Source organism: Mya arenaria, chromosome 5 (assembly GCF_026914265.1).
Source record: "Mya arenaria isolate MELC-2E11 chromosome 5, ASM2691426v1".
NCBI classification, from domain to species: Eukaryota; Metazoa; Mollusca; class Bivalvia; order Myida; family Myidae; genus Mya; species Mya arenaria.
The window spans coordinates 7,994,758-8,016,120 of NC_069126.1; the positions used below are offsets into that span (position 1 = coordinate 7,994,758).

At 33.5% G+C, this 21,363-nt stretch overlaps 1 protein-coding gene across 1 annotated transcript in view; it reads left to right on the forward strand.

Annotated features, from left to right (window-relative positions):
* Nucleotides 1-12,207: 12,207 nt before the first annotated feature.
* The window catches only part of LOC128234439 (thrombospondin type-1 domain-containing protein 7A-like), a 117,187-nt gene continuing 108,031 nt past the window's right edge, over nt 12,208-21,363 (forward strand). Inside the window, exon 1 of the mRNA XM_052948686.1 lies at nt 12,208-12,729. The gene's annotated coding sequence lies outside the window, so the exon portion shown is untranslated. The remainder of the gene's footprint in view (nt 12,730-21,363) is intronic.

Genomic DNA, 21,363 nt, shown 5'->3' on the forward strand with positions numbered 1-21,363 from the left:
CTAGGAGACATCGTCTGGGGATATATAAGGTGCCTTCAAGGAGATCCTAGTTATTGCGATAAAGAGTATTGGCTACCACTTACATTATATTGCTAATGCTTCATGACATAATCGCAAATACACTTAAACGACATTTTCCTGGCTAAGCTAACGCGATGTCCTGCCCTCGCAAATCAAATGATCCATATATCTATTAAATGAAAAGGAAAACTGTTTTTAACATCCTGTGTTTCAAAGTACTGTTTTTCATGTTTTAAAATGTTGCAACTTTTCTTTGTTTAATTGACTCTAAAGCTTGTGTAGGTCCACAACCAATGCTTGGCAAATAAATTGAGGACTTCACGCAATAGTTTTGTTACTGAAAACTTGTTACATGTGCTGTCATTTACTCGATGTATATTCTCTTAGAAGAGAACCCAGTATACATTCATAATACATGTGTTGCACGTTGGATAATATAATTGTCACTTTTGTTTAGGGGAAAATTGGCTTCAAGGAGGCTACAGCTCATTGTCAATAGAAATATCTAGGCCTCAGGAGTGTTGGAAAACATATCGGCTTCACTTGTCGGTTATTAAAATTCTACACGGTCAAGTTAAATGATTTCTTGATTGTTTATTACTAGCTAATATGATCAAAAGGATAAGGTATTTGTTGAAATGAATTTGAGTGATGTAACGTTAACCGAGTCAGCGCTGTTTTCTATTATCTAATTGCTTGTCCCAATGCTGTTAGATGCCGTTGAAAATTAAATTAAATAAATATGTATAATACTGTGTTTATGCTTTGTCCCTAATGGCCTATTTCTGGTGCTAATGTGCTGTGAAATTGACGAATGAATGTATGGTCAGCTGTGCTTGGCCAGTAAGTATACTTTTCAATGTCAGCTGTCAGCCATGCCAGAAGCATGTTTTCTTGTTTCATGCATTGTTTTAAAGCTTAAGAATGCTAAAACTTCTGAAATTTGTCTTTTAAATATGCCTGATATTCTTAAAGATTTTTAATGGTGCTAATGGTGCTATTAACTAAATTACCGTGAGATTTGGTACTCTCAAAATGTCATAGTGTCATGCTTTGTAGACAGGTGTAAATAGTATGTTTGCGCCAAGAAAGAAAACAGTTCAAGGGAAATTACATGAAATCATTTGGTCCTTAACTTTCGTACTTTTGTTGTTTATAATGAGTACTTTCGAATTATCTATAAATCAAACGAAATTGTAATACACTGGCATGGTATGGGGAATGGATAAAATGAGTTGTTTATTTGCATAGTGATGTTGTTTTTTTTACATGGAACATCTCAATCCGACGCAACAACGTTATTTGTAACAACACACACATTATGGTAATGTAAACACTCTTCAAGTTAATACCTTTTATAGCCAATGCCTTTCTTTGGATGTTTCTATCTCTAATGACTTGTCGCAATAGCTGATTAGTTTATAAAATGACAATTCCGACATCCAACTGGAGACGACAAGCATTTATGGAAATTAGAGCATGGATTTGGATTAGGAAAATGATTATCATAAACTTAAACTACTTTCTGTATGTAATACTATTTGATTTCCAATTAATTAAGAACAAATGGTACTCGTAATGATGACATCCATTTTCAATAAAGATTTGTCTCTTTATATCGAAGTGTCAATACTTGCTTAAATGTATATGCGCTGATTGCAAGAGACCAAGGCAAAAATGTGACAAGACATTTGTTATTCAGTATTCTGTCATATTGTTGCAAAAATGGCTCCACATTTTTGGATGATTTTAAGACATGAAATGGGACTCTGCTAATTTTTAAATGTTAAAAATCCAAGAAAAATTCAGACTTTATATGATGGAGTTCATCTGAACCGCTATTAAAGCCAAAAGACATCTGCTTATTTCCGCTAAAGTATCTGGTGGTCATGTTTTGATTACAATTACCCTAAAAGAATGGTACAACGTGCAGTAATTTATAAGTAATTAAAATGAAAATATCCTACATGATTGCTTTACTGTTTAGTGACTAAGGCAGATCCGGGGTAAAACATCTATGTTTCCAAATTGCATGATAATACATGTGGAAAGTTTCTTTTATATAGGAGCTCAAATACTTAAAAGGATGAAAACATCAGTCAGGGTTTCTAGTCTTGTCCCTCAAGGTTCTATCAATTATAAGTTTAGACTGCTCATGCTAACGTCCACTAGCTTAGGCTTAAGCAGTTTGCTTTTTTTCTCCTATAATGATTCTGAAAGATTAGAAATAGAAAATGTCCTCTGGCTTCTGTACATCCCAATGAGAAACCTCTGTCTGCTTATCAAGAAAACTATTCAGTTGTTTAGTTGTACTAAGGCAGATCCGGGGTAAAACATCTATGTTTCCAAATTGCATGATAATACATGTGGAAAGTTTCTTTTATATAGGAGCTCAAATACTTAAAAGGATGAAAACATCAGTCAGGGTTTCTAGTCTTGTCCCTCAAGGTTCTATCAATTATAAGTTTAGACTGCTCATGCTAACGTCCACTAGCTTAGGCTTAAGCAGTTTGCTTTTTTTCTCCTATAATGATTCTGAAAGATTAGAAATAGAAAATGTCCTCTGGCTTCTGTACATCCCAATGAGAAACCTCTGTCTGCTTATCAAGAAAACTATTCAGTTGTTTAGTTGTTTAGTTGTACATTTCATTTCGGCCATGTTCTATACTATAACTCCGATCTTTACGGGTTTTTTCTTGGCAAAATATACCTGTGAACTGTGGCATTTATATCCTCGCCTATGTCAAAGTGTAACTGTCAAAAACCTATGTCTTGCCAATGCTCGTAGGAACATTAACATACTCTTTACTAATTTCTTTTACAGGGTTCTCCTGAGCTGTAATCTTTTCATCTCATTTCACAGTAAGAAAGTAAATTGGGAAGAGTATGTAGAAACGTGTATGTTTCTGTTCTTATCATAAAAATAAATGTTTGATATTTTTTACACACAGAAAATGGTTACTTTTTTGGCTCTAGGGTGCCAGATGCATAAATATTTTAGTTAATGATCTGCCATAAACTAAAAGGTATGCTTGTTTTTCTTTTGACGTATTATGTTTAATGTAAAGTTACATACTGATAATTTATAGAAACAAATATTTAGGCCATGACAAGATGTAAATTTAAATTGTATGCAGACTAATACTGCTATAGCCATTATATCCAATATTGTTAAAATGTTGTGTAATTATTCCTGAGTGTTTTAAACCAAATATGACATACCTATTTCTAAGAAGAGACTGTTTCTATGTTAGTTTGTTTATAAATACCAAAGTTATGATTGCTATGTTTGTCTTAACCAGAAGTGTGGGTCCCAATTTAATTTTGGTCGGGAAAAGAAAATGGTTAGACACAGGATGAATAGTGGTCTCATGATTACAATTATGGGTTAAAATGGTTCAATGATGTCAGATAAAAAAAAAAAGTATGAAAAACCGTTTATATCCATCTGTCCGACCTCGGAACCAGACATATTTCCAATGTCAACTTGATGAATAGAATTTCGTATCCGTCTGTCAGAGCGATGGTTCCTATTTTGTTTAATACCAGAGTTATAGTTGTGATTGTTAATGTTTGTTAAATGCAAAAGTAGTTATTACAAGTTTATTTTATATCAGAGTTTTACGTATATGCCCTAGTTTGTTTTACACCAGAGATAATATTCCTGATTTGTTTTTATATTCGGGTAATGGTTCCTAGCGTGTGTAATTTACTAGAGTTATGATTCCTTGCTTGTGCAATACCTTCATGGGTTCTTTAGTTTGTAAAATACCAGATATAGAGTAAGGAATCCTAGTTTGTGTGATACTAAACAGATCTTTGGTCCTTATTTGTTTAATACTAGAGATATGATTACTATTTTGTTAAAGACTTATTTTGAGAAACCTGGTTCTGATGACGAACGGCGTTGTTCGGACGGGCGGGCGGTCGGTCGGGCGGCGTCAAACTTACGTGAAACAGAATTACAGAAGTAAGGATTGACATATCTTGACCAAACTTTGTATATAGAAAGAGATTACGGAGCCCTTCATGGGATTGTGTTTAAGGGCTCCTTGGTTCACGGTCAAGGTCACTGTTACTAAAAATAGAATAACGTTTGCAACTGAATAACTTTAGTTAGGAATGACATATTTTGACAAAATTGGGTATTTAAGAAGAGTTTATCGAGACCTTTCATGGAATTTCGTTTGGGTTCCCCTGGGTCAAGGTCAAGGTCGCTGTTACTAAAAATTGAAAAAAAAAACGATTAAACTTAATTACTTTAGCTAGGTTGACATATCTTGGTATTTAGGAAGAGTTTATTAAGACCTTTTATTTCATTGCGTTTTGGGCCAAGGTCAAGGTCACTGTTACTAAAATTAGAAAAAAGTACGTAAGTACTGAAGTTTAGTAAGGGAGGACATATCTCGACTAAACTTGGTGTTTAGGAAGTGTTTAGGCGATTTTATTCGTTGGATTGCATTTGGGGCCGCTGGGGTCAAAGTGAAGGTTTACTTTATTTAGAAAAGAAAAAAAAGTTTGACACTGAATCTAACAATGAAGGCTAAAGTGTTTCTGCCAATCATTAAAAAAACTTATTTCGTAACATTGTGGCGTTATTTTTTTAAAATGTTGAACCAGTGGCAGACCAATGACTAACAGACGACAAAAATATACCGGCATGATAGGCTGCCGACAATATATCAGAAAGAATTGTATCTGATGGGAAAAGTGATACCGGTTAGATGAAGTATATTAGAGACCGGTATCTATCCAATATGAGATTGCTGGCTGGGTAAATACCAGAGTAACTACTTTGTTTAACTTGAACTAAATTTTAGGTTCTTAGTTTTCTTAACACTAATGTTATGGTTATGATTCCTAGTCTGTTTAATACCACAGAGTTATAGTTCCTGATGTGGTTTATTCCAGAGTAATGGTTTTTATTACGTTTAAAGCCAGAATAAAGTTATAAATGTATATACGTATGAATTCATTTTATTTCATGATATGATTGATAATTTTGTACACTTCTAAAGTGAATTATTTCGTAAAGCCATGAAGAACTTGCTTCATGTGGAGTACAATATCATAAACTTCCAGGAAATACTTTGACCTACGAACATACCGCATAATTTCATTATATCATATCCTTGCCACTGATTGCCCTATTAACACAAAAGCTTGAGGGAATTGTGAATCCAAGAGATTCCTAGTAATCTTCGGCATCAAAATGAACTCATCATTTGCCATCATTCTGTAACAAACCCTAGCTGGTATTAACCTGGTAGTATTGAGAATTTGGATGTTTATGCACAGTAAGTGTGAAAATGGCTTTGCCATCATGTTACTTTTGGTGTTCTACTTTAGATTAAATACTAGTTAATTATATTGCATCATTCTTTACAAGTTTCCATACAAAATCCCCATTACAGTGTGCTCTTTCATCTCATGTTTTCATATACACCGCATTTGGTTTTGGTTACCTCTTTGTGTTATTTGTTAACTCATATGCCCAATAATGGCCTTTAGAATAAAAAACATTGGAAGATAAAGTGAAATATTTACACCTCAACTTCCATTCCTTAAATGAACTGCCTTTCGGCAATTGCGTTCATCAATCGATGAACGCAACATCTTCGGATATGTTCGGATCGTAATTCATTGCATAACAATATGCCTGAAAGCTTTTGATCGTGTTATTGGTTGTATTGTGTCTGCAGGTCCCGTAAAATATAGATCAACATTTTTAAAAGTGTTAGTTTATAATATTTTAAATGTATTGGTACCAGAAGTGTTTCAATTTTACGTTTTAAAGTGATTTCAAGTGGTTGATCTTTTCCCGCGTTATTGTGACGTCATTTAAAAAAAAATGTTTCCGGTTATAGTCGGGTCGTTCTATTTACAGAATGGGTAAGAACGGATTACTGAAAGGTTTTCTTAAATGAAATGAAGTATTTTTTTAACGTTTCTTGAATAAAATAATGGACTATCAGTGTAAATAAAAGGAATGAATTGCGGACTCCACACACATTGACCAACCCAATTGCGCTCATACCCCAATAATGACATCAACCCCGCAATTCATTCCTTAAATAAGGCAAGGTAAAGAAGAGTGTATCATTCAAATTTGTTTTTCTTTTAAGAAATACTGTCAGTAACATTCTTTTTTATTGATACAGATAATAGAAGATGCATTAGAAAGTATATCGAAAAATGGTATTTGGTGTTATACAGCTATAGGTTATGGCATTGATGTAAATAAGAAGAAGATACATGTGCTATTACATTGAAGTTATTCTTCAATGAAATAATATCATTGAGGAGATAAAGAAAGGGGACAATGTCATTGCCAATCAAAGTGATACAGAATGTGATGAAGTCATAAGAGTGGTGCAGAAAGTGTTTAAGTCATTGCAGTGATACCTCAGGTAGGAAAGTCATCGCAGTGATACCTCAGGGTGTAAAGTCATGCCAGTGATACCTCAAGTTGTAAAGTCATTGCAGTGATACCTCTAGTTATAAGATCATTGCAGTGATACCCCCAAGTTGTAAAGTCATTGTGATGTCTCAAGTGGTAAAGTCATTGCAGTGATACCTCAAGTGGTAAAGTCATTGCAGTGATGCCTGAAGTGGTAAAGTCATTACAGTGATGCCACAAGTAGTAAAGTCATTGCAGTGATGCCTCAAGTGGTAAAGTCATTGCAGTGATGCCTCAAGTGGTAAAATCATTGCAGTGATGCCGCAAATGGTAAAGTCATTGCAGTGATGCCTCAAGTAGTAAAGTCATTGCAGTGATACCCCAAGTTGTAAAGTCATTGCAGTGATACCCCAAGTTGTAAAGTCATTGCAGTGATGCCTCAAGTGGTAAAGTCATTGCAGTGATACCTCAAGTGGTAAAGTCATTGCAGTGATACCTCAAGTAGTAAAGTCATTGCAGTGATACCTCAAATAGTAAAGTCATTGTAGTGATACCTCAAGTTGTAAAGTCATTGCAGTGAAATCGCAAGTAGTCAAGTCATTGCACTGATACCTCAAGAGGTGAAGTCGGAAATAATACAGAGAGTGGTTAAGTCATTGCAGTAACTCCAAATGATACAGAAAGGAAAACACTCATTGGAGTGATACAGACAGTGGCAAATTCAATTCAGAGTGATATGGAAAGAGATCAAGTTATTGAAATGATACCGAAAGTGGTAATGTCATTGGAGCGAATAAATGAGTGGTTAAGTCATTGGAGTGATACAGAAAGTGGTTAAGTCATTGGAGTAATACAGAGAGTGGTTAAGTCATTGGAGCGATACAGAGAGTGGTTAAGTCATTGGAGTGATACAGAGAGTGGTTAAGTCATTGGAGTGATACAGAGAGTGGTTAAGTCATTGGAGTGATGCAGAGGGTGGTTAAGTCATTGGAGTTATACAGAGAGTGGTTAAGTCATTGGAGTGATACAGAGAGTGGTTAAGTCATTGGAGTGATACAGAGAGTGGTTAAGTCATTGGAGTTATACAGTTAGTGATAAAGTCATTGGAGTAATACAGAGAGTGGTTAAGTCATTAGACTAATACAGGCTGTGGTTAAGTCATTGGAGTAATACAGAGAGTGGTAAAGTTATTGGAGTGATACAGAGAGTGGTAAACTCATTGGAGTGATACAGGGAGTGGTTATGTCATTGGATTGATACAGGGAGTGGTGCAGAGAGTGGTAAAGTAAATGTAGTGATACAGAGAGTGGTAAAGTCATTGGAGTTATACAGAGAGTGGTAAAGTCATTGGAGTGATACAGAGAGTGGTTAAGTCATTTGAGTAATACAGTGAGTGATTAAGTCATTGGAGTTATACAGAGAGAGTGCTAAAGTCATTGAAATGATACAGAGAGTGGTTAAGTCATTAGAGTGATACAGACGGTGGTAAAGTCATAGGAGTGATACAGAGAGTGCTAAAGTCATTGGAATAATACAGAGAGTGGTTAAGTCATTGGAGTGATACAGAGAGTGGTAAAGTCATTGGAGTGATACAGAGAGTGCTAAAGTCATTGGAGTGATGCAGAGAGTGGTAAAGTCATTGGAGTAATACAGAGAGTGGTAAAGTCATTGGAGTAATACAGAGAGTGGTAAAGTCATTGGAGTAATACAGAGAGTGGTAAAGTCATTGGAGTGATACAGAGAGTGGTAAAGTCATTGGAGTGATACAGAGAGTGGTAAAGTCATTGGAGTAATACAGAGAGTGGTAAAGTCATTGGAGTGATACAGAGAGTGGTAAAGTCATTGGAGTGATACAGAGAGTGGTAAAGTCATTGGAGTGATACAGAGAGTGGTAAAGTCATTGGAGTAATACAGAGAGTGGTAAAGTCATTGGAGTAATACAGAGAGTGGTAAAGTCATTGGAGTAATACAGAGAGTGGTTTAGTCATTGGAGTGATACATGTAATGGTAAAGTTATGGGAGTGATACACAAAGAGTAAGTTAAATATAACCACCAAGTTCCTTTATGATATAATTATAAAAATATAAAAGAATGTTTTGCACAACCTTTAAACTGGCACCACAACCTACGTGTATGTCCTTCAGTCTCTTGATAGCTCCTGGGTTAGAACTGGTCGGATGTTAATTGTTATTGTAGTAATTTATTATAAGCGTTGCAAAATTATTTTGGTCGGAAAAGGAAAATGGTCAGATACAGGTTGAACAGTGGTCTCAAGGTGACAATTTTGGGTTAATATGGTTCAATGATCTCAGAAAAAAGATGTCTGTAAAATCTGGTAATATTAATTAATCTGTCCGAAATCAGAACAAGATAACTTTCCAACGTCCATAAATAGAATTTCGTATATGTCTGTAAACTCAGCGGTCATCCCACTTTGGAACTCTTTTGGTTATCCGACTTTGGAACCTGAAGTTTTTCCAACAAAGTCAGTTTGATGAATAATACTTTCATATTCGTCTATAAACCTGGCAGTCATCTGACGTCAGAAAAAGACGTCTTACCAAGATCAACTTGATAAAAAACACTTTCATATCCATCTGTAAACCTGGCAGTCATCAGACGTTGGAACCCTAACATCTTCCAACATTAACTTGATGAAAAAAAACTTTTTCACCCGTCTGTAGACCTGGCAGTCATCCGACGTCAGAACCCCATGTCTTTCCATCGTCAACAGTATGTCCTGTGTCTGCTGTGGAAAAGACTATTCTGTTAACTCTTTAATTGATGATATAGCTGAAGCTGAAAGTGAGTAACCTATTTACTGTGATGAAAATGATAACATATTGTAACATATTTTTGCCCTCTACGACTCCAAAATATTATGTTGCTGGTCAAGGGTTAGTCCATATAAACAGCCGCTTCAGAGTCTTTGACAATTTTTGTTTGGCGACTCTGAACTAAACTGAATATCCAAATGTTGAACAAAGTTCCCAAAATACGCATTATTGTGGCTTGTCAAGGGTTGGGCAGATTAGCAAAATCACATTCAGTGTACATAGGTCAAAGAGGTGATTTACAAACAATAATAATAGCTATTATTTTCTGGAACGACAATAACAGCTCCACAATGTGAATCAGAAGTAAGCGGCTGCCACAGAGCAGACTAGTCTGCCACAGAGAAGACTCTTGTTTGATTACTTCTCACACATGGCGGCCTGATTTCAATTAAACTTGTCTGACCTATGTATATTTATTTGTACTTAGATGTTTGGAAATCATTAGTACATCACAGGAGGGGCAGTAAGCCCTCGGCTGGTGTTGGGAAAACATTGTAATTGTGTTTCTGTCCTGCCATATGGTCAGAATGCTTTCAACTGCTGATAAGCCAAGCCAGGCACATTTCTCGCAATTAGTTTCCTGATTTTTTGCGAGCTTATCAAATAAATAAAAAAAACATTTATTTTGGCAGGACATTTAATAATTTATTTTCTCTCTTATGTAAAAAAGCTGTCTGTTTGATAACTGAGGCAAATTATGGTAAAGGTCTGAGAATTCAGTTACCAATGTTAAAGTACTGTTTTCTGTTGTTGTGTTTTCATTATTCATAATTGTTTCGATTTCCTTAGTCACTTGATTAAACACCCGTTGAAACAATTGTGACATGAATGGGGAGTTGCCAGTTTGTGTCATAGAGGCCAGCCTTTTAATTAACATGCTTACTATAAAATATTGTAAAAAGTTATTAAAAAACAGTTAAAATGTTTTGCTTGCAAAATTAAATAAACAGATTAAAAAAATGAACTTACCAATTCAATTATTGCTTTGGAAAAATATTTATTCTTACTACACAGACAAATAGACTCAAAAATTGAACACTGATAATTAAGTTGGTCCCAAAGTCCAAAAAAATCATTTCAGAGGCTTCTACCATCTGTGCAAACACATTAACATTTATCTTATCTCTATATAAAACAGGAAAGTGATGCATTTGTTGGCAGTAACATTACATATTATGAAATTGCTAAAAACTGCCTCATTTAATAAATTACTCTACAGTCAGCTGAAATCTGAGTGATTGCTTGTAGACTGCAGGGGTGGACTAAAGATTTTACCTTAGAGGGGGCACATGCAATTAAGGGGTCAACCTTGGGTCTTGTGTCCCCAGGAATCCCTAAAACATGGATAGGGGGATTTCCCCCATGAACAAAGTGGCTAATTTTAGTCTCAATAATGGTACGTTCATTTATGATTTTTCTACCATATTGTCATGAAGTAATTTTATTTATTTATATATTTATTCATTCATTCATTCATTCATTTATTCATTCATTCATTCATTCATTCATTCATTCATTCATTTATTCATTTATTCTTTATTTATTTATTTATTTATTTATTTATTTATTTATTTATTTATTTATTTATTTATTTATTTATTTATTTATTTATTTATTTTTATTTATTTATTTATTTATTTATTTAATTTTTTTTTTTTTTTTTATTTTTATTTTTTTTATTATTATTATTATTTATTTTTTGGGGGGGGGGGTAGAGAGGGAACATGCCGGGTGTTACCCCCTAGACTGTTGTGTCTTCTGAATGGAAGTAACAGCAGTGTGTACAGAAGTGATTGCTCAGAAACTCATCAGATTAAATGCACATATTTTAGATTGGAATTAATGGCTGTAAAACACATTTCTCTGGCATGCTCCATCATGTTAGACACATTAACTCCATGTCCAAATCAGCATGGTATTTTTATGGTTGTGGGGGTTCTTTCTCATTAAAATATGGTTTCTGACCTTTTGACTTCTCGGCAGAATTGACTGAACCCTCAAATCACCCCAACCCCTCAAGTATAAAAGCCCTGCCTGCTGGATGCAAAATGCCTACCTGCAGTGTTAAGAATTTTTTAAACCAATTTTTATTGTGAAGTTTTTTCTTTAAATACCTGAGAGTTAAGCGCATTAGCATTTTTTGGCTATGTTAATGTAGAAGTACTTTACTGAACAGAAGTTGCTAAATGGCAGTTATATGTCTAAAATCAGTGCTTTTATAACGGATTTTAGCCACTTCGATGCTTACATGCCTTGTCAATATTTATACATTCAAATCCCTACAGTTGATTTTCAATGATTGATCAGTTTGTAAGCTGAGAGCCGGCTGTTTAATTATTGACAAACAATCTTACAGTAGGATTAAAGAAATTCAGAAATCACCGGTGAGTCCGACAGAAATTGAATTAAATTGCTAATAATGTATTATTTAGGCTTACGGCTGATTACATTTTGAGAGGTATGTCTGCTAATTTGTGTTAACAATAACTGACTCCTTAATCTACCCAAAGAGTAAACCTGACCCCCATGCTATGGGAGAGATTCTTTAACAATTTGCATTATTTTGTGTCTATCATATTTGCTTATGTTTTTTTTTCTTCAATGATTTGCAAACAAATGGATATATTGGATATAAAAGATGGCTTGTTTCGTAATATACGCAAAGGTTATTACCATTTCAGGGTAAGAAGTTTTGTTTATTGCTCTCATTAGGTCTCCAGAGAATTGAACACTAAATGTCATAACAAGCAGTCTGCTGAATTTCTGGGAAGAAAGAAAATTATGGAGACGTTCTGTTGCTGGATATTGCATTCAGTAAACCAGTCGAATACATAATGATTCACAGCCATAGGGCTTATTTGTGCTGGGTATCATACTGAACAACATTAGCATAATCTGCTAGAATAATAGTTATTGTACTGTGATAATGCAGGTCTGTTTTCAGGTATATTTAGCAATGCAACAGTTTATGTTATAGTCTAGTTTAATAGTTGTACTATGTACTCGTCTATTTTCAGGCAGTTTACTGTATTTTCACAAGAATCGAAGAGGCTGGAATTTCTATTGGCTCTTGCTCCAAAAAGCTGATCATCGGAACTTGTGGAAGACACTTCCAGGAAATAAGTGGTTATGTGATTTGAAGTGAATAGTACAACTGCTTTATGGATTACATAACAAATTGGAAAAGTGGTGAAAATAAATGGAGCTTGGTTGTTTCTGCTCTAGAAGTGCTTGTGATTTTTTTCTTTGAAGTTTTGTGATGTATTCATAATTGTGGATGGATATCAGTGGGAATGTTACAATGTAACTAAATGGTAACCATTATAAGGACAGAAGTTTGTGGAGCAGCCCTCATACTTTGAAGGATTATTTCCAAGGTGTATGTGTATTGTGTTGCAAGACATTATTTGGGTATAATTTCTGCCCGGATTAATCAACAACGATAGCATCATATATAGTGAACATCTCAGGTAAGAATTAATGTATCACACTATGTATATAATATTAGTTTAAACATTGTTTATTTCATGAAAAATTACATTGCAATACATATCAGACATGTATCTGGCCCAAATTTCTGAAACTTAAGAGTCCCTTGTCATAACACATTTTTTGCTAATCTCGCTATATTTTTGTTTCCCTAAAATTTGTGTACCGTAATATTTACTTCTTTTAGAGATTTTAGACTTTAAATAGGAATTATATTATGTTTATGATAATCACAATTAACAATTATTCATTTATCAAAAGAAATTATGTATAATGTTGATGATAATCACAATTAACATTTATGGAAAAAAATTATGTATGAATTTTGGATAAATGAAATAAGCTACTTATATTATAAGATGTTTCGAGAAAATTTGACCTGATGAGCACACAGGATTGACTGGAGATAACTGGAAGCTTAATTATAAGTAATAGTTTTAACCTCTCTCCTAAGTACATAATATTGACATGAATTACTGGTTTCATCATCTATTTATTTTCATCATGCAGTATTATTATGCCCCCACAAAGTGGCGGCATATAGGGTTGCCCTTGTCCGTACGTACGTCTGTCTGTCTGTACGTACGTACGTCCCGAAGATTGTTTCCGATCTAATTCTTGAAAACCGTTTGTCCAATCCTCACCAAACTTTAAACACATGTTTGTGACCATAATATCTTGTTCAAGTTCGATAGTCATGGAAATCGCTTTAGTCATTTAGGAGTTACGGCCCTTTTTTGCCAAAAATACTTCAAAAATATATGTTTCCAATCTAATTCTTGAAAACTGTTTGTCCAATCCTCACCAAACTTTAAACACATGTTTGTGACCATAATATCTTGATCAAGTTCGATAGTCATGGAAATCGCTTTAGTCATTTAGGAGTTACGGCCCTTTTTTGCCAAAAATACTTCAAAAATCATTATGGCTTATTTTCTGTGACAAAAAACCGAAGTGGGGGCATCCGTGTCCTATGGACACATTTCTAGTTAAATATTCTTTTGCACTCATTTCCACAGAAAAATATAACATAATATCAGGAATAAATTTACATGTATAGTTGGTTTATGTTGATCATAAATGTAAATTAATTAACCAGGATGGATGGACTTTGTTGTAAGTGGCATTAATGATATAAAAATATGCATGAAACGTTATTCTCTTTTCTGGTTATATTAATTAATTGCAGACATAAGAAATATTCTCATCTTTGTTCCTGCCATTGACTTCATTCATATACGCTGATATGTTAATAAAGAGAAATAATTAAGTGGACAATTGTGTCTGGCATGAAACATTTATGCTTATAATTAGAACATAGAATTAACAAGTATATCTAAGGCCAATCAAAATGATGTTATGGTTCCTATTACATGCGGACAAAAAAACATCAGTAACAGGCTAGGAACATGTAGGTAAGGGTAAATTTTATGGGTTTTTTTCTGTGTTTTTAAGTTTGTCAAAGTATAACATTGTTTTCTATAATTGTTGTATTTTTTACAAACATAATTATATACCTTCTAACATTAATGGAGAGAGAACACAAAACAAGTTATCATCTTGTACAAATACAGGGCCACATGGTAAATGCACTTCCAAAAAAAATAAACATTTTGTTTCTTCTGGTTTTTTTTTACTTTTTTAAAAAAAGAATCTGTCAGTCGACCGGAACTAGAACATTCTTTGATTTGCCTTTACATGGAATAAGTCTGTTTAAACTCCAAAATCTATGTAAAAAATATTTCTCTTTTATCAATTTGACCACAGAGGTATAAAATAGTAACTTCACCAACATTACCTGAATATGAATAACTATAGCAGAGCGAAGCGCTAGATGTGTACAATTTCAATCACTTAAGGGTTCTGTTTTGTACCATTATTGGATGAGAGGCGGACATCAAATAAACACAGAAGCCCACTCTTAAGCCTTTCGTTTTACACAATGCAATTAGTAGTGTGTATTATAATGTTGGAATATCATTGTAATTTATCCACACGCTACATATTGCACGGTAAGGGCATAGCTTTATGGTTACCATTTTAATGTCATGTTTTTCTAAATGCCCTTTTTTGTATGACAAAAGGAAGTGTGGCAAATCATTATGAGTGGTTAAACTAAGATACCAAAAGCTGAAAACCATTCAGCAAATACTGATATTTGCTCAAATATTGTCTTTGAATACCACATTATTTTCATTAGGGTTTATAATGCTTATAATCACTTAATAACAGCTTTGTAATTATGTGATTGGTTGACTGACATTATCATGTGATGTTATCAATGTATTGTTAACTGGTGAAGATATCTTCCACTTCTGTTAATGTTGCAGAGGCCGTGTGGTTTAGGTGTTGGTTAATCGACACACAGGTTTACACCCAACAAAATCCAAATATCTCTTTTTTTTTATACAATAACCGTAATTTCTGTAATTTCTGCAATTTCGATATCATAGCAGAGTAAAATAATGATAAAATAAGTGTACAGAGAAAACTATTTTTGGGGCCTAAAACATGACCGAGTACTTTTGATAGCAAAACGAAAAAAAAATAAGAAAATCAACTCTCACATATTGCTAATAGGTCTGTGATTCACCTCCTTCAGATATTGCTCATTTTCCTTCTTTAAATTTTGTAACAAGATTGTAAAATAATTATTTTGATTGGATAATTTCTTCAAATGAAAAGTAAAGAGTAAGGTCATTGTGAGGCCACAGAAGCAATCAGCTGGTCCGAAATTCAATTTAGTTTTGATTTATTGGTTGAAAACCTTTACATTCTTATTTTCGATTGCCAAATATATATCAGCATTTAATTTAAATGTTAACAATATTTTACTTAAACCCCTTAATTGCCATTTAAATTTTAGCAGTTTTAACTACAAAGGTTATTTCTTATGGCTGACAAGAACATTTAAATGAACGAAAATAATGAGATTAGAGCGAATGAAACTTTAATGAACTTACCTTTTTTATCTAAATTACAAATAATCTAAAATGATGACTTAAATGCATTGAAATTAAAATGTTGAAATATTGATTGATGCAATATGTGATTTAATGAAAATAAATTACTTGATTCAAGCCGTTGTATATTAATTCAGCTGATTATGTTGAACAGTTTTTGGCACTGCCAAGTTCTAACCAAGGTGTCTTCTTGGCCTCGCTTCTCAGTCACAGGGCACTTGCAAGTTTGTCATCCTTGAAACAAACTAAAAACCAAACAAATAAAGACAAGAAATCTTACACTCTGAAATTTTGTGTCTTCACAAGGGGATTTTAGGGAGGGTAGGGGGGTGCACTAATGTTGTTTTTAACAACATACACATTTTAACAAGATACACAAGTCATTTTAACTAGATACATAAGTCATTTTAACTAGATACTATAACTTAGTTGTTTCTACAAGTTACATAGACATTTAATCATGTTATAAAATTATGTAAGTTGTTTGAACAAGATGCTAAGTTTATTTTAGAAATAAATCTAAGATACTGACAGCTGGAACCCTTCAGCAAAGATTGCTATTTGCTCAAATATTGGCTGAAGCTCAATTTACACAAATATATAACAAAAAAACTCAGGATGATATGACACTAAGATGTGTAACAAGTAAGATCTTGAATATAATGGGGCCCCATGTTTCTTCTTATGGGTGTATCAAGAAGCAGACAACAAAATTGTAAGAACAAGAATTGATTGCGTTAAAGAATTATAAGCCAAAAAATGGTTTAGGTAAGGGTTACATCCTTAGGTACGTTTTTTAATTTTTTAATATTTTTTTTTATTTGACTTTATGAAAGAATGTTATTGTCATCATTGGAGAATGGTGTTAAAGTAATCTTCTGTATAAAGCTTAAAAGGTTTGAAACTACATATTTAAACACACTATTTATTTTTTTCATTTAACAGACAGCTATAAAAACAGTAGGGTCGGCCCCTATTTCGTAGGTAGGGTCGGGTAACCCGAACCAAATGTATTTTTTAAGGCCTTATTGGATTGAAAATTCTGAATCTAGCTCACGCCACAGTGTCTTAAATATGTGTGACCAACCGAAGAGTTTGTTTAAAAATGAATTTTATTATACATGTATGCTTTCCGTTAGTTTACTTAGATTTATCTGTGAAATAAAATTGGTATTGAGACACAATTTCAACTACGTCATTTTTATTCCGAAATGATGTTACGTTCGCGTTACAGTCTGAAACAAACAATAATTATTTTCCTTTATATATTACTACTAACTAACAATGGAATTACTAATTTGTAAAAGTCATCATACTTAATTGATTAAGTGTAGATTAAGAGTCTGCGTATATATATATATATATATATATATATATATATATATATATCTGCTTGTTTTAGCGATTTGTACTTAAAAATACTTCAAAATAAAACGAGAAACTTTATGCATCATTTCTTCTCCATATCATAAATCTTGCCTTCTTGTCTTCTGTTGTGAGTCTGTTTGTTTTGTAAATATTTGATTTTGTTTATGTCTTTTGGGAGGAAATTGGTTTCTATTTTACCCTGCCATTAATATTATTTTTTGTTCATTTTGCTTTGCACACAAAACTATATGGAATAATTAACATCTGATGAAGAAAGTATTTATAGATTTTATTACCGTCCAAACAAAATGAAGCATCTTCTATTGCGATTTCTGATATTCTCTAAAGAATAACATTTTTCTCTTTCATGATTTTCAAGACAAGTTAAATGGGAAAATACAATATCATTCTGTTAAGCAATTTCCAGAAAACAGGCAATGCTTTTTCTTCCTTTGAAAATTATTGCATTTTGGGTCTTTTTAGATAAATGAGCGCTTAAAGTTAAAAGCTTAAATATCTTTTAATGTGGATGTTCTATTTTCAGATTATTCTTTTAAATAAATTCAATTTGTTCTATTTGTTTTTACATTTAAGAAATACCAATTATAATTTTTTTGGTCGGTAGATTTTGAATGACACCAAAAAGGATGGGGAAAATAAATGAAAATTCATTTATTGTTTAGTTTTAAAACAGGAGAGGGCGAAAGCGATCATACTTTTCCAGCTCTTAACTGACATAAAAATAAAAACTCTGAATGAAATTGTTGAACAATTATCCTCTCTGAAGACAATTCCAAATTTAAAGGGACTCACTCATGTTTTTAGACCAACGTTTTAAGTTATCCCGGTATTGCATCCGAAAATACTTATTTTATCATCTCTATGATACCAAAATTGCAGAAAAAATCTAAATGAAAGTAATAAACAAATATTTTGGTTTCAGTGGGGCGCAATTCAACCCAGGCTGGTTACAAAGTCAATTAAAAAAAGACAATTTAACAATATCAGCACCACTGCGCCACAAGGACTTATATCAATATAAAAATAGATGGATATTTCGACCTTTCAAGAATACATTGATAACATCACGTAATAAAGTCACCCAACCAATCAGCTACAATAAAACGCTGAATCCCATTAGTATTGTGTTCTTCAAAGACCATATTTGAGCAAATATCATCATTTCGAATTATAGTTCCAGCTGTCATGACAGTATGACAGTCATGCAGTATCTTAGTTTTAACACTCCAAATGAATTGCAAAACTTATAGTAATAGAAATATTTTTTTCGTAAAAAGCACATTTTACAAACCATGAGCAAGTCCCTTTAACAAGCTCACCTTCTATGTAAAATCCAGTGCTGAATGAGCAAGCCCAAACAACCAAATTGGCAAACTTAAAGTGACACTCTTATTCAAAATCAATGCAAACACACATGTATAACAAACATACATTTTGTGTTATACACCTTTAACTGTAACTTACTAAATAATGCATTTATGGAAAATATTAATAACTGATAACAAGATTGTAACCATCTATATACATAATAGCAAATCGCAAAAAAATATTAAATGATTGGTGAGTGCTAATAGATTTACTGTGATCTACAATTATAAGTCTCATAAGGTCGATAAACCATGTTTCCTGCACCTTTCTTTCAAATTAAACTCGGTATCCTTCATAAGAACCATTATTTTCGACATTTATTCATTCTTTTTTGGTATATCAAAAGATATATATGTATTAATTGTGTTTAATCTTATTTTGGAGTAAGAGTGCATCTTTAATTTTGCTGGCCTTTTTATGCCCCCACAAAGTGGCGGCATATAGGGTTGCCCTTGTCCGTACGTACGTCTGTCCGTACGTACGTACGTACGTCCCGAAGATTGTTTCCGATCTAATTCTTGAAAATCGTTTGTCCAATCCTCACCAAACTTTAAACACATGTTTGTGACCATAATATCTTGATCAAGTTCGATAGTCATGGAAATCGCTTTAGTCATTTAGGAGTTACGGCCCTTTTTTGCCAAAAATACTTCAAAAATATATGTTTCCAATCTAATTCTTGAAAAGTATGTGTCCAATCCTCACCAAACTTTACATACATGATTGTGACCATAATATCTTGATCAAGTTCGATAGCCATGGAAATCGCTTTTGTCATTTAGGAGTTACGGCCCTTTATTTGCAAAAAAAGACTTGAAAAATACGTCCCGAAGATTGTTTCCGATCTAATTCTTGAAAACTGTTTGTCCAATCCTCACCAAACTTTAAACACATGTTTGTGACCATAATATCTTGATCAAGTTCGATAGTCATGGAAATCGCTTTAGTCATTTAGGAGTTACGGCCCTTTTTTGCCAAAAATACTTCAAAAATCATTATGGCTTATTTTCTGTGACAAAAAACCGAAGTGGGGGCATCCGTGTCCTATGGACACATTTCTAGTTTTCTATAGAGGAACAGAATAAACAACATAATTTGCCGTTTTAGGGTGATCTTTAAATTAAGTGTTGTTTTTTATAAAGTAATTTTTCGAGTTGAAATATTGAAGAAAACAACTGAAATAGCTTTATTGAGACTGTGTCTGAGATTTTTATTTACTATTAATTTTTGCTGTTCTTTATTGATAAATGAAATGAATTTGGGCGAATATAATTTTTTGGCAGTGTTGTAGAATTTCTGATTGGTTTGTACAATAATTCCAACTTATATTGACAGATTTATATAGAGTTATGTCACAAACAAATTTCTTGTGCTATGATCAAGTTACTTTTGGTTTATAAAAAATATTAGCTGTCAATGGAGATGCATAAATCATATCCTGGGACAAAATATATTGGAGGTCATTGATTTCTGGAGATTGCCTTTGTCTGCTCTATATCTGGACATATTTATTTTGAATAAGAATTTGATAAGAATAAAAATTGACAGAAATAATCAGAGGAATGTTTGCTTTGTTTAAAGTGCAGTCCTGTAAAAAAGATACTGCTGTCTGAGCTTATATAATTCTGAAGCTGAAAACATTAATGCTGCTTCTATTTGTGTTTAATAACATTAAACCTCAATGTAATATAAGAGATATTTTTTTCAAAATTTCTCAAAGATGCAAGTTTATGCACCAGCCAATTGTAACCAAAAAATGATGGCCCCTCCCCCAAGGTCCAGGAAATAGCGGGGACTTTGACTTTCAGTCCAGCCAAGCTCTGGTAAAATCCCTGCAGGTGCACCCTAGGGACCCTAGGTAAGGCCTATTCTCGGCTATATTTGGCGGGAAGGCAAAACCACCGCATTCACCCAGCACTGCGGGGCCACCGGGAAGGTAAAATTTGAAAAACATGATGCAATCTGGTGCATTCTGGGTGTTCTGAGGTGCTTTATTTAGTGCGAAAATGGACAGTTAAGGATAATGTACCCATACTGCCACTTTGGCTGATTTTTAAAAAAAAATTGGCATAATCATGTGGATTCAGCCGCATACTCGCATATAGCCTGCTACACACCTGTTTATGGAAACAAAGAACCCACTTTTTTGCCTTATAATAGTAGTTATAATCAGGGGCAAATCCAGGGGTCGATGTTAGAGGGGACCGTACGTAGGGTTTTACCCTTTTGATTTGCACCCCTCTCTCTGAAACGAAATTTAAAGTGTTGGCAGGGGGTGTTTGGGGTCCTCCCCCTAGGAAATTTTAACAATTTCTAGTCTGAAATGATTCATTTGGGGCGTATTTTTTTATTCTATATTGAAGTACACTGGATGATTTTAGTGGAGGGGGGGGGGGGGGGCACATCTGCTAATGATAATAATCATTTAGGAATCAGGTTCTTAATCACATGTATAATAGTTGATTAATATGTCAACTCAATTACTCAGAAGTTGTTAAAAGCTTTCCAGAGCTTATGTAACATTATTCACGTTTTTTTTTGCCAGAAGGTATCTTAGAGCATTACACCCAGAAATGATGTTCACTACTTGTGTGATGTAAACTAAATCTAACCTTCACCTTCAATCTATTTACCATTGAAGCAGTGTAAAAAACATCTTCTTTTTTAGCCCTCGAATAACCCTTGTCTACCATCTTTGTGCTATCTTGTTAGGTGCTAGAGTCTATCACAGAATTATGATTGTGTTTTGACAATTGTTTATTGTTCGCAAGTTGTAGGAGCCTTGTACAACAGTTAAGTGGTATATACAGAGTATAGCACTAGAAAATATCAGACTCAGTCGGAGAATTCCTGGATATGACAGGTTATAATTGATGACAAAATTATGTAGCTATG